This window comes from Lissotriton vulgaris, chromosome 9 (genome assembly GCF_964263255.1).
Source record: "Lissotriton vulgaris chromosome 9, aLisVul1.2, whole genome shotgun sequence".
In the NCBI taxonomy this organism is placed as follows: Eukaryota; Metazoa; Chordata; class Amphibia; order Caudata; family Salamandridae; genus Lissotriton; species Lissotriton vulgaris.
The window spans coordinates 211,370,930-211,386,703 of NC_141697.1; positions in this window are offsets into that span (position 1 = coordinate 211,370,930).

Sequence of the window (15,774 nt, forward strand, 5' to 3'; positions counted from 1 at the left end):
CAAAGATGATACTGATAGAATATATGCACTGATAGAGAACACTGAGGAAATATGTCAAGGTACAGGATCAAAAGAGGCAAACATTAGACAACTACTCTACATGTCAAAAAAGATCGTCAACCAAAAACTGCATGCAAGCACGCTGATAAAATATGTCAAAATTTTCCACACGCAGTTATAACATTAAGAAAACCATCATTAGACATTGGCCATTACTTGCGTTGGAGGAAGATTTTAAGGGCATCTTCTCAAACTCTCCTATATTCGCTTATGAAAGAATAAGAAACATTAAAGAACTAATCAAAAACCCAAACATGACAGAAGCAATCAATTACAAAGGAACAGTGCCCTGCCATAATTGTGGGAATTGCTCTGCCATAATCAAAGGGAATGTAATCAATAATCCCACAAAAGGAACACCAGTTAAGCTAAAAGTAACAGGAACATGTGACAGTACCAACTTGATATACATGATAAAATGTCCATGTGGATTGGCTTATGTGGGTAAAACTCAGAGGAAAATAAAAACTAGACTCACAGAGCACAAGAGCAATATTAGACTTAAGAACCTTAAATCCACAGTGGCAGTCCATTTTAATGAAGCAAAGCACAATCCTTCGCAACTCAAATTTTGCATACTAGAAACGATAATACCCAAAGCAGGTATAGACATTAATAACTTACTATTAAGGAAAGAGACATTTTGGATGCACTTTCTATGTACTTTACATCCGAAAGGATTAAATGAACGGATGGAACTGAGTAGCTTCATATAAACACAGACTGTTCATGAGGTTGATGGGACTGGATGACATGTAGTAAGCACATGCACCCACATTATGTTTTTACATGAGCATTATACAGTAGTTGTTATTTTACCGTTTTGAAATTTGTTTATGCATGCGAAATCCATTTAAATTTATGATTCCTATTATGTTGCCTGAAGAGTGACTTTACACACTGTACCTACGTTATGAATCAAGCAGCAGGTTCACATAGGAAAAACGAATGATCGTAATTAGGTAAACAAACAATGTCCGTTTTTTAGTTTGATTACGCGCTTAGGCACCACGTGATCACGCGGTTGAACCATAGAGTATGAATTAGATAGCGCGACGCATGCTGAACACACACGAACCCGGAAGGGAGAGGGAACCGCGATAGGCGCCAGTACACAACTTACCCGGTAAGATCTTAAAGAGGAGAGGATAAGATTTAATCTTGTAACTACGCTAAACGGATAGTTTTGAGTAATATGAGCACTCGGTTGTTTACTTACAGATGCGTACAGCTTGAGAACTTTAAAAAGAAGGTCAGTGAGAGCACGAGTTAAAGGGAACACACATAGGTATAAAATGCTTACACCATGTTAATGAGAATGCAATGTATATGGGTCACAAGATTGTGATTATTAATTCACCACAGGGTTATAAGGTGTTGAAGTCATAGACGATTACATGTACAATAATGTTTGCAATGTTACGCCTGCTGACAGAATGAACTTGATAATGTACCGACATATGATTATATTTTTTCAGAACGAAGACCCCTGAGGAAGGGCATTTTTGCTTGAAATGCATTGGGCAAATGTAATATAAGAAAATGTTACCAACATATGAGAAATAAAAAGAGGTTAATGATGAAATAATTAACCAAAAAATGACAATCAAAGAAAAATAATAAAGGAAACAATAACATGAATGATATGTGAAGAAAAATCATTTTACATTGTATGAAGAAGAATCCTGAGTGCTATGTGAGTGTGAAGCTTGGGCTCAAGCAACGCGTGTTTGGATCTACATTACCTCCCAAGCTCAGAGGGAGTATCACATTTAGCACCAACCACATTATCAAACATTAATGAACTAAAGGAAATTAAAACAAACGAAGGAGTGCAGAGCCACACCCGCAGTGGTTTTTTCTTAAAAGGAAGAGCACCCATATTTGGTCATTTCACTTGAACAGGGCATAAGTTTGCGCAACTTTGCACTACGCGAGCTGCACGTCGCACAGTGCGAACACGCGTAGTGCAGCTTAGCGTAGTGCAGCGGTAATTGTTTGCTTGTTCGCGGTCCTCAACTTCATGTTCGCGACCGCGAGCAAGCAAAATGACATCCCGGCGAGATTCTCAACGCGGGGAGGTCAGGTTTCTCATTGTGAATGGTTGCGCATGCTCGCGACCGCTCTCAATGAGAAACTACCAGTTCGCGTTGAGAAAGCTGCTGTTCGAGTAATAATCTACTCGAGCAGCAGAAAACTACAGCTCGCACTGTGCAAGATGCCATTTTCAATGATTGCACAGTGCCGGATGCTTGTCCGCACTGTGCAATCATTGAAAAGCATCTTGCACAGTGCAAACATGCTACTACGCAGCTCGCGTAGTGCTACGTGAAGTTCGCGTAGTGTGAAGTGCACTTCGCGTAGCTTCGCGTAGCGCTACTTCGCGAACTACGCCCACCCTTAATAACGAGCCAAATGCCCACAAGCCTGGTCAATAATCGCTGAGTAGCAGCTAGCCAGCCAGCCAGCATCATATTTCCCCTGCACTTATGTCATCCATTTAAAAAAAGATTTATGTCCCTCCAACTAGAGGAGTGGCCTTTCCATAACCATTTAGCCAGTCAGTTTCATCCCAGTGAGAGCATAACCTGCAGGGGCTGTGGAACCAGCAACGATTCACTCCAACATGTAGTATGTCTTTGTTCAGCATTGTTCAAAGAACACAGGGTCCGTTTACAAAGAGAATGGAACACACTAAGGGGTCGATTCTGATTCTGGAAAAAGCGCTCCGGTCAGCTGTACGGAGCATTTTTCCCATTTGAATCGTACACCTCCAACGTCCCCGTACGAACGAGGAAGTACGATCCGAACCCAATGCGCCACTCCGTACGACTCGTTCCAAACACCGTACAACTAGAAATTACATACAGATTGTCTCCGGGTGACGCTCTACGCTACGTCCGTACGTACCCTGGCAGCCATTTCTGAACCAGGAAGTATTATCCGTGATGATGACACTCCGTACGACTCTTCTGCTACGAGAGCTGTAAACAGCCGTAAAACCTGAGTCCGGCCCGAACTGCACCCCGGTACGCGACATACACGACTTTAACCCCCTCGAGCGTGTCATCCCTGCCCTGTAAGCCTACGACCTCATATATGGAAATCAACGACGGCGAACGGAAGTATACCTGTACGGTCCGGCAAAAGCTAGGGCATACTACCATTGCTACTGTGATACGTGCCGCACATACGCCATCAACGTGTGGGGAGGGGCATGGTGTGCCACACGCTAGCGCATATCACTATTGAAATAGTGATACGTGATGCACAGACGTCTGGAATGTCCGGTACAGTGCGTTACATCTGAGTGGTGGGTGGCAAAGACCTCCAGCAGTGCCCAGACATAGGAGAGGGGTGTGTACTGGACCCCCAGCAGTGCCCAGACATAGGAGAGGGGTGTGTACAGGACTCCCAGCAGTGCCCAGACATAGGAGAGGGGTGTGCACAGGACCCCCAGCAGTGCCCAGACATAGAAGAGGGGTGTGTACAGGACTCTCAGCAATGCTCAGACATAGGAGAGGGGTGTGTACAGGACACCCAGCAGTGCCCAGACATGACAGGGGTGGGTGGATATGACTCTCAGTAGTGCCCAGACATAGGAGAGGGGTGTGTACAGGACTCCCAGCAGTGCCCAGACATAGAAGAGAAGTGTGTAAAGGACTCTCAGCAGTGCTCAGACATAGGAGAGGGGTGTGTACAGGACACCCAGCAGTGCCCAGACACGGCAGAGGTGGGTGGATATGACTCCCAGCAGTGCCCAGACATAGGAGAGGGGTGTGTACAGGACCCCCAGCAGTGCCCAGACATAGGAGTCTCAGAAGTGCCCATACATAGGAGAGGGGTGTGCACAGGACCCCCAGCAGTGCCCAGACATGACAGGGGTGGGTGGATATGACTCCCAGCAGTGCCCAGACATAGGAGCGAGGTGTGTACAGGACCCCCAGCAGTGCCCAGACATGACAGGGGTGGGTGGATATGACTCCCAGCAGTGCCCAGACATAGGAGAGGGGTGTGTACAGGACCCCCAGCAATGCCCAGACATGCATAGGAGAGGGGTGTGTACAGGACCCCCGGCAATGCCCAGACATAGGAGTGGGGTGTGTAATGGACCCCCAGCAGTGCCCAGACATAGGAGAGGGGGTGTATACAGAACCCCCAGCAGTGCCCAGACATGACAGAAGTGGGTGGATACGAATCTCAGCAGTGCCCAGACATAGGAGAGGGGTGTGTGCAGGACCCCCAGCAGTGCCCAGACATAGGGGAGGGGTGTGTACAGGACCCCCAGCAGTGCCCAGACATAGGAGAGGGGTGTGTACAGGACTCCCAGCAGTGCCCAGACATAGGAGAGGGGTGTGTACAGGACTCCCAGCAGTGCCCAGACATGACAGGGGTGGGTGGATTTGACTCCCAGCAGTGCCCAGACATAGGAGAGGGGTGTGTACAGGTCCCCCAGCAGTGCCCAGACATAGGGGAGGGGTGTGTACAGGACCCCCAGCAGTGCCCTGACATAGGAGAGGGGTGTGTACAGGACTCCCAGCAGTGCCCAGACATAGAAGAGGGGTGTGTACAGGACTCCCAGCAGTGCCCAGACATAGGAGAGGGGTCTGTACAGGACCCCCAGCAGTGCCCAGACATGACAGGGGTGGGTGGATATGACTACCAGCAGTGCCCAGACATAGGAGAGGGGTGCGTACAGGACCCCCAGCAGTGCCAAGACATAGGGGAGCGGTGTGTACAGGACCCCCAGCAGTGCCCAGACATGACAGGAGAGGGGTGTGTACAGTACTCCCAGCAGTGCCCAGACATATAAGAAGGGTGTGTACAGGACTCCCAGCAGTGCCCAGACATACGAGAGGGGTGTGTACAGGACCGCCAGCAGTGCCCTGACATGACAGGGGTGGGTGGATATGACTCCCAGCAGTGCCCAGACATAGGAGAGGGGTGTGTACAGGACCCCCAGCAGTGCCCAGACATGACAGGGGTGGGTGGATATGACTCCCAGCAGTGCCCCGACATTACAAGGGTGGGTGGATATGACTCCCAGCAGTGCCCAGACATAGGAGAGGAGTGGGTACAGGACCCCAGCAGTGCCCAGACATAGGAGAGGGGTGCTTATAGGACTCCCAGCAGTGCCCGGATATAGTAGAGGGGTGTGTACTGGACCCCCAGCAGTGCCCAGACATGACAGGGGTGGGTAATATGACTCCCAACAGTGCCCAAACGTAGGAGAGGGGTGTGTACAGGACCCCCAGCAGTGCCCAGACATATGAGAGGGGTTTGTACAGGTCCACCGGCAGTGCCCAGACATAGGAGAGGGATTTGTACAGGACTCTCAGCAGTGCCCAGACATAGGAGAGGGGTGTGTACAGGACCCCCAGCAGTGCCCAGACATAGGAGAGGGGTGTGTACAGGACCCCCAGCAGTGCCCAGACATGACAGGGGTGGGTGGATATGACTCCCAGCAGTGCCCAGACATAGGAGAGGAGTGGGTACAGTACCCCAGCAGTGCCCAGACATAGGAGAGGGGTGCTTACAGGACTCCCAGCAGTGCCCGGATATAGGAGAGGGGTGTGTACTGGACCCCCAGCAGTGCCCAGACATGACAGGGGTGGATAATATGACTCCCAACAGTGCCCAAATGTAGGAGAGGGGTGTGTACAGGACCCCCAGCAGTGCCCAGACATATGAGAGGGGTTTGTACAGGTCCACCGGCAGTGCCCAGACATAGGAGAGGGGTTTGTACAGGACTCCCAGCAGTGCCCAGACATAGGAGAGGGGTGTGTACAGGACCCCCAGCAGTGCCCAGACATAGGAGAGGGGTGTGTACAGGACCCCCAGCAGTGCCCAGACATGACAGGGGTGGGTGGATATGACTCCCAGCAGTGCCCAGACATCGGGGAGCGGTGTGTACAGGACCCCCAGCAGTGCCCACACATGACAGGGGTGGGTGGATATGACTCCCAGCAGTGCCCAGACATAGGTGAGGGGTGTGTACAGGACCCCTAGCAGTGCCCAGACATAGGAGAGGGGTGTGTACAGGACCCCCAGCAGTGCCCAGACATAGGAGAGGGGTGTGTATAGGACTCCCAGCAGTGCCCAGACATAGGTGTGTGCATGTTCAACAGCAAACCTTAAGTACATGCCTGTATGTGTACATCCTTAACTAGGAACACTCATAATAGTTGCATAGCACCACATCACACACAGCAGTGACCTACTACACGGAGAATGGCATCCTGTCACACACTGTGTGACACACCACATGTGGGTGTAATGTCAGATCCCACATGTATATCCACCCGTCTAGGTCGCTGGCACCCCCCCTCCATCCTGACTCAATAGTGTGCAGTCATGTAACAGACCACCAAACAAACGAAGCACAAATGTAATAATAAAGTGTCATGTACATCCCGGACATGATGTGAATGGCCAGGTGGTGCACCATGTACCCCCTCATGGATGTAACAGGGTAGAAATCCCCTAGATACAAAGAAACACATTCTATTTTGTTTGTCCAAAGATTAGAAATGTACAATCTGAATCATTACGTCAAGGCTTATAACATTGTCATGCATAGTCTAATCATGGCATGCATCATGAGTAAGTATGGGCGAAATTTGCGAATTCGCGTTCCGCGAATTCATGCGAAATCGAATTCGCAATCCGCAAAATCCGCGAATTAGTGCGAATTTGCGATTTTTTTTTGCGTGTTCGTGGGGTTTTTGCGTGTTCGCGGGTCTTTTGCGTGTTCACGGGCCGCTTGCATGGCGAGGTTACCCATGAGGTCTTGTATGGGCACAGCACCCTCTGGGTCACCACTGCCACCCTCTGGTTCATCACTGCCACCCTCTGGTTCCCCACTGCCACCCTCTGGTTCACCCCTGCCACCCTCTGGTTCACCCCTGCCACCCTCTAATTCACCACTTCCATCCTCTGCTTCATCACTGCCACTCTCTGGTTTACCCCTGCCACCCTCTGGTTCAGCACTGTCACCATCTGGTTCACCACTGCCAGCCTCTGGTTCATGACTGCCACCCTCTGGTTCATCACAGCACCTCTGGTTCACCACTGCTACCCTCTGGTTAACCACTGCTACCCTCTGGTTCAACCCTGCCACCCTCTTGTTCACCACTGCCACCCTCTGGTTCATCACAGCACCCTCTGGTTCACCCCTGCCACCCTCTGGTTCAGCACTGTCACCCTCTGGTTCACCACTGCCACCCTCTGGTTCACGACTGCCACCCTCTGGTTCATCACAGCACCTCTGGTTCACCACTGCCACCCTCTGCTTTACCACTGTCACCCTCTGGTTCAGCACTGCCACCCTCTGTTTAACCACTGCCACTCTCTGGTTCACCACTGCCACCCTCTGGTTCACCCATGCCACCCTCTGGTTCACCACTGCCACCCTCTGGTTCACCCACGCCACCATCTGGTTCATCACTGCCACCCTCTGGTTCACCCCTGCCACCCTCTGGTTCAGCACTGCCACCCTCTGGTTCAGCACTGTCACCCTCTGGTTCACCCCTGCCACCCTCTGGTTCATCACTGTCACCCTCTGGTTCATCAGTGCCACCCTCTAGTTCACAAACTGCCACCCTCTACCGACACCTTTTGTGACGCAGCAGCAGCACAAAAGATGCGCCATGGTGCTGGGTGTTAACAACATGACGCTGCGTCACGTTGTAAAGCTTTGCGCCATCAGTAGGCGTTCCGGCGCAGGGGAGGGCGTTCCTGCGCAGGAACGCCTCCTAAAAGTGGCTGAGTGAAATCTACAAGATTTCACTCAGTCACTTTTAGGTCAATGCTGTGTCAAAACCCTGCGCCTGCTTGAAGCAGGCGCAAGGCTTGATGCAGCATTGGGGAGATAGGGCCCCCCAGAGCATTGTTGGAGCAGCGTTTCAAGCGCGACGCAGCTCCAGCAATGCGCTGCTTTTACGGCACAGATGCGTGACACATCTGTGCCATTTTTGCCACATGGTGCGCCGCATTGTAAATGCGGCGCACCATTGGTGACGGAGCTGCGGCGCACAATAACTGGCGCATCCCTGGGGATGCGCCAGTTATTGTAGATCTGCCCCTATACTTTTAGCCAATGAGGGAGCACTTACTGATTAGACAGTAGAAAGTACTCCAGTTTAGTAGAGGCATTGCACAAAAAGGTGGCATCTTCGTGGACAAACACGCAGGGCGGGATTCATTCTGCCCCCTGTTAGACTCATTTTTTGTGCCCTTCTGCCCTCTGTTAGACTCGTTTTTTCCTTGTTTTTCTGACCTTCTGCCCTCTGTAAGACTCGTTTTTCCCTTGTTTTTCTGCCCTTCTGCCCTCTGTTAGACTCGTTTTTTGTGCCCTTCTGCCCTCTGTTAGACTCATTTTTTCCATTGTTTTTCTGCCCTTCTATCCTCTGTTAGACAGCTTTTTGTGCCTTTCTGCCCTCTGCAAAACCACATCATCACTCAGCTCTACCCCAGCATCACTCAGCACCACCACATCATCACTCAGCACCACCACATTATCACTCAGCACCACCACAGCAGCACTCAGCACCACCACAGCATCACTCAGCACTAACACAGTATCACTCAGCACCACCACATTATCACTCAGCACCACCACAGCACCACTCAGCACCATCACAGCATCACTCAGCACCACCACAGCATCACTCAGCACCACCACAGCACCACTCAGCACCACCACAGCATCACTCAGCACCACCACTGCACCACTCAGCACCACCACAGCACGACTCAGCACCACCATAGCATCACTCAGCGCCACCACAGTATCACTCAGCACCACCACAGCACCACTTAGCACCACCACAGCATCACTCAGCACCACCACAGCACTAATCAGCACCACCACAGCACCACTAAGCGCCACCACAGCACCACTCAGCACCACCACAGCATCACTCAGCACCACAACAGCATCACTCAGCACTACCACATTATCACTCAGCACCACCACAGCACCATTCATCACCACCACAGCATCACTCAGCACCACTACAGCACCACTCAGCACCACCCCAGCATCACTCAGCACTATCCCAGTTTTACTCAGCACCACCACAGCACCACTCAGCATCACCACAGCACCACTCAGCACAACCACAGCACCACTCAGCACCACCCCAGCATCAATCTGCGCAACCATTCAACAACAACTGGTTCAAATATGTTCTCTCAATGTTTCAAACTTTATTACAAATGTCACAAAAAGATGTTAATATTTCACTTCTGTTCTTGGATTTTCGTCACACTAACATACACTGAACATAATCTTCACAAAAGTTATTTACAAAAGTTTAAGCTATTGCCATTATAAAGTAAAATCACTTTTATTAAGTATTAATTATTTTAAAAAAAATAAAAGCCATTGTAATTTGTAATATCAATACAGCTAAGTCACGTAAATACAAAACATGTTGCATTACAAATGCTATAGGTGTCACATTTGTGAAAGTTATAACTATTGGCATTGTAAATGACAAAGCTATTAATTTAGCTATTTTCAAAACCAACACATAAATAAAAAAAATTGTCATTTACAAGACCAATAGCTCAAACTTTCCTAATGCAAGACCTATTGCATTGCAAATGCTTGTTTTTATATCTGTCAGTGCTTCCTGTTGAGGTTTAATTTTCGTGACAGGCGCCTCATTGCCTACTTGTAACTATTCTCTGACTTTGCTTCAAGGGTCAGAGCAGGGTCAGAGAATAGTTGCAAGTAGGCAACGAGGCACCAGGAAGCACTTACAGGCTTACAGCAGCAGGTGACCAAGTTGAAGTTAATTTCTTTGTAACCCTTTTGTAAAAGGTTACAAAAAATTAGCTTCAACTTTTGCACCTGCTGCTGTAACCCTGTAAGTGCTTGGCTGAAAATTCGTCCCCGCTGATTCGCGGATTTTACCGCGATTTCGGGAGATTCGCGGATCGCGAAATCGCAGAAAATCTGCAAATTCCACGAGCGGAATGAATTTTCAGCCCATGCTTAGCTCACATGCCACATAACTGAGCACATATATAAGTCTAGTAATGAACAATTGTAATAGACACAATGCTCATTTTATACAAAGATACAAGTAACAGACAAGGCCACCACTTATACGAGATTTACAATGATGAGCCACTGCCTGTCAACAGGATAGGTGTTGATCAATCACCGTTCAGTTGCCCACTCTGCCACCCAAATCCAGACATGGTCATGTTCAAATCTGTTTGACCCTGTGCCACAAGGGAACAGTCCTGCCCGAACTGCCATGTGATGCCATCCCTGGAGCTGGAACAACTTTTCACTCACCTCTCACTGGCATCACATCTGTCTACAGCCAGGCCTGTGTGAAACACAGATGTGTATACAGACAAGCAAGGCTGAAGACGGCTGTAATGCCAGAAAGTGGTTCAAATAACCTTGTTCCCAGTCCAGGGAAGGCATGGCTTGACAATAATGGCTGGACAGTTTCCATGAGGCACATGGACAGACAGATTTGCAGATGACCATGTTTAAACTTGTGGGGCAGAGTGGGCAACAGAGAGGTGATGGATAAAACCCTGACCTTTTGACTCTGTGTAAGTATATGATTGGTAGAGAGGCTCCCTCCTTCCCCACACACTGTAGTGACACTCCTCACAGGGGCAACTATCACCACACCATACAGTTGCTAGCACAGAACACACACTGGCTGTCATTTGAAGTTGCGCACATGTCCAAAATTCCAAAAATGACAAAGCTAATGTGCCTACAATTGTGAATGTGAAAAACATTGATGCATTCTTCACACACCCGCAACCACATGGGAAATCTGAATACTTTAGTGTGCACACCAAGAAAATACTGTGTTGCATCATCAATCCATACATGTAGCAATAAATGATGTGGAAAAATCATCTCTGGGAGCCAATTACATCGCCTGTAAATCCAGCAATGACTGCATTGTCCAGCTGCACAGGCTAAGTGCACAGTGATAATTTCACATCAGAAATAACATACACAGCACACCACTGACAAGGCCAAATGGGCAGGCCCATCACACCTCCCATGCACAGCACCCCAATCACTCTGTCAATGTGAGTGATTCAGCTGAAGTAGTGAGAACTCATCATCTGGGTATTAATAACTGGGCAGCCATATCAAGTAAGACAAGGTCACATTGTGTGGCTGCCCATCAATATAACTTACAACCAACCTGCAACATTTCCTGTGAATATGCACACACGCACTGCCCAGTGGGAGTATGCACCAGCAAAATTCTTTATACATGGACAGTATGCACAAGTAGCTAACACATGAGAAGTACAAAGTATACCAGGGACAAAGGCCACTGAGGCAGACCCCTGCTGAACTCTATGTAGAGACTCATGATTAGTGCCAACATATCATGAAAGCCAAACACAGCGCACATGTAGTGCAACAGTTAAGGTACCAACACGTGTCACAGACCTCGCTCCGACATGATGATGTCATGAGCAATATGCATACTAATACATTGCACCCTAGGTGGACATGCGCAAAAATGAAAGACCCAAACCAGAGGACAAATGTGGAGGTGGGGAAGGGATGTAAAAGAGCATCTGCTGAATATGGGGAAATTAAATGACAATTCATAAAGTGCCTGTCTGACCACCCCACACCAACTGTGGGAGTGTTACCAGGCTTCGGAGAACTGCAGATAGCATGTGACACACATCACAACAAACAGACATGTACCTACCCCCTCCTTGCTGCTGTCCCTGCTGCAACTGCCTATGGAGGTCTGGGAAAACCACTTCCAGGTGAAGGACTGGGTTCTTTTGGACCCAGCGGTGCCAGGGCACAACACCTGAAACCTTCGTGGGTAACCTGTTCCGGCGTACAAGTCACAGAGACACGGGACACTTCCTTCGGCGTCAAAGAGTCAAGGTTTATTTACTGCAGGGAACACAGAAGTCACAGGAAGTACATCGAGTGTAGTTCGGGGAGACTGCTTCAAATTGGTTCTGTGGATCGCTCCTTTTATACAGATTTTACCCATAGGCTAACATTGAACACAAAGGTTTACAACTCAGTTCCCACATCTAGCTCCCAGAGGGGTCGCTTTGGTCGCTTTGAAACACATAAGGTCCGGAACATAACTGCGGAAACATTTGGCGGTTCCCAACTGTAAAAACCCATCTTCCCACCATTAGCAAATTCCAATCAGCAATCAAGTAGATCGAAACAGGAACGAAGACAGGTGCAGAGGAAGACGGAGACAGTGGGGAGATCGGAAAGGGTGTAAAAGGGGAGGTGTCGGGAAAACACGAGATACAGGCATCAAAGGGACGTGCCTAATGAGATGCACGGCTGAGACAATAAGTCCGTGCGGCAAGATGAGCCTCGAGCGGCACCACCTGCCTTACAGTAGCAACCCCCTCGTCATAAAGACACTTTCAAAGGACATGTGTCTTCCGCAAATATCTTGGGAGTCCCAGGGTCGCGAAGCGGACAGCGTCCGTTCGCTGACTACTTGAGGGCAAGAGACAAAATGGATGCCGCATCTAAGATGGAACCCGTGGGTACAGATGAAAAGCCCACATAACAAACGATCGGTTTAAGTCAGCACAGCGAAACTGCGCACACTTACTAAACTCGTCATTTGCGGTTCATAGATACCAGACTCGACCATATTCGTACGAGTCGGAAACACCACTTACAATTGTCACGGAACCTCAGACGCTCCTTTTGCCCTCATGTAGGCAAGCACTAGTCGGAATCATATTCAATATTCATCAGACCATCAAGATGTCGTTGTAGCATAACTCTGTCCAACCGAGTCCCCTTGGTAACAGGTGGTTGTCTCATACACGTTGTAGCACAGAGGCCACATAAGGCAGGACCACACTGCACACAAAGGCAACACGTGAACAGGAACACTACCACAACTCCGATGATCATCAGAATCTTCCAACCCCAAGTCGACATCAGGCCCCAAAACCAACCAAGTAGCGTCCAATCCCCTACATCCACGTGTATGGATTCGGAGATCTTGTGCAACTTCGAGATGGCTTGATAGACAGTAGGAGCATTATCTGGAATGAAAATGCAACAGCTCGAATGGATCACTTTACATACCCCACCGCGATCTGCCAAAACGACATCCAAAACCATACGGTTTTGCAACGTCATAAGTCTCTCCGCCTGAAGTTCTGTGGTGATATTACCAAGGGCACTGGCAGTAACATTAGCTGTCGATTCTACCACTCGAGTCAAATGTCTCAGGTTCCTACTATTAACCATAGGTCCCCAAAACGGGAGGAAACCCTTGAAAAAGTCTCCTGCCTCTTGACCGGCAGTATCCTCTTCGCTAATTACGCCTCGTACAACTCTAGTCTTATGGTAATCGGCATCTACAGTGAACGTCGGAGGCAACAGATTTGCAACAAAACATGAGCCCATGAAGTCTACGGGCAACCATGTGTATGCACGATCATGACAGATGAAGTACGTACCCTTGGCAGCCAGAAACACAGGGGTCGGGGACATTGGCAGAAGATAACTTTCAGTGCAAGCACTTACTCCAAGTGAGGCTTGCGAACCACGACCCACGAGACAAAGATTACCAGTGTGGGGTACGACCCATATTGGAGGCGAGCTTTTAAGCTGTTTTTCATTGGTGAACATACTATATTCCCCTCTACTCAGGACCCTATAGGCTTGTACCTCTTCTTTAGGGATGAGAAAAGCATCATAGATCTCATCTTCCATATCCTCTATTGCCATCGACAGCACCCACTGATACGAGGTAGGACCAGAGTTGGGGGAACGCGGTTCTCGATTGGGGTGGAAACCCAGTGCGCTTCGAAGCATTGTTTGGAATGCTCGAGCTGACCCTTGGGAACTATACGGTAACACCAGATATGGAATTCCCTTACCCGTAGTATGTGGCATCAACCCACACACCCAACAATTAGTAGTGTTAACCACTAACTGATGCTGGTGGAGGAGCTGGATAAAGGAATTGTTGCGGAATTCTACACGTCTAGCCTGTTCGTGTTCCGGTAAAATATGAAAGGAATGGGGAGAAACAGTAGTAGTAGTAAAAGTAAGGTTAGGGTAAGGAGTAGGAGTAGGGGTAGCTAGTAAGAAGTGAGACATAGTGTAATACACCCCACCCGCCAAAAATGCAGAAGCAGTTAAAAACAGTACAAACAATTGGAATACAACACATTTAGTACGACTGAGTTTCTGCAGTTTGACTCTGTACGCCTGGGCTCCTTCCAAATCGTTCAGCTTCGAAAATGCCATTTCCCTACGACCGTCCGCAACGTTTCTTGACGCACTTCGTTCTGTGCAGCAATAGTCAATCCCCAGGAGTTCCTAGGAACCGACGGCCTTTAACCTAGCGTCAAGACCTACTGTCCAGAAGGAAGTACGCGCGCGGCCCTACGGCCCTCAATACACAATATGTATTTATTTAGCACAATAATTCTCTGCTGTGGAAGGAAAAAGATACAAGGAAGAAGCTTGATATATGTACAAAACAAGTTTCAACGATACGAATGTTCAAAGTTGATCAGGGGAAACGAAGATATTGCAGTTATCAATTTCAGCAAAGCAAGAAAAAAAACTTTATTTGTCCTTAGTGTGAGAACGCAAAGAATATCGATGTTTCCCGGGACGTGTCTGCTCGTCGAACAAAGGATCCGTTGAAGAGACAGCGTCCTGCTGATCAGTTTGTTGATTTGGTCTTGAGTCTTTTGCTGACAATGTTTCAACAGTGGCTTTCTGCTGCGCTGAGGGTTCTCCAACAAGATGTGCGTCACTAAAAGGCACAAACGCCGGCAATGTTTCTGTTTCTGTTGACGCAATGCCTTTCCTTACCCACGGGTCTGCCGGCAGAGGAATAGGGACTCGCTTACAATGGGTAGCATGTACCCAATTCTTCCGGCCCTCAAGACGAACGGCAGTCCTCGTGGCCAGGAGCACCTGGTAAGGTCCAACAAAACGGGGGTCCAGATTCTTCTTGCGTGAGAAGTTACGGGTAACTACCCAATCACCGGGCTGGAGCTGGTGGCCTGGACCCTCCGTCTGCGTCGGCAAGGCGTCGTAAACCTGTTGATGAATTAACCTCAGTTTAGCAGTCAAGTCATGTAAGTAGTCAATCAACATCGGATACTCAAGATCAACGAATATTCCTGGCCTAGGAACCCCCCACACATTCGCAGGACGGCCAAACACTATTTCATAGGGACTAAGCCCTATTCGGGAGTGTACAGTCGCCCTAGTTGACAGTAATGCTAGAGGCAAAGCGTCAGGCCACGAAAGTCCAGTCGTAGCCTGAATCTTCGCGAGCTTTAGTTTAAGGGTGCCATTGTACCCTTCAACCAATCCAGCTGACTGGGGATGATTGGCGCTATGGAATTTCTGATTAATTCCGAGGCCCTTACACACACTCTTCATCACACTTCCAACAAACTCACTTCCATTATCTGACCACACGACTCTAGGCATTCCATACCGAGGAAAGTATTCCTTCAGTAGGATTTTCGCAGTAGACAAAGCAGTATTGTCTTTGAGGGGATAGGCCTCAATCCATCGGGAGAATGCGCAAACCACAACCAAAACATATTTCAAGTTATTGCATCGCTCCATATGGATGAAGTCCAATTGGATCACCTCAAAGGGATACGAAGGAGGAGCAAAACTGCCAGGGGGAGTTGGGGTTCCTTTGCCAGGATTGTACA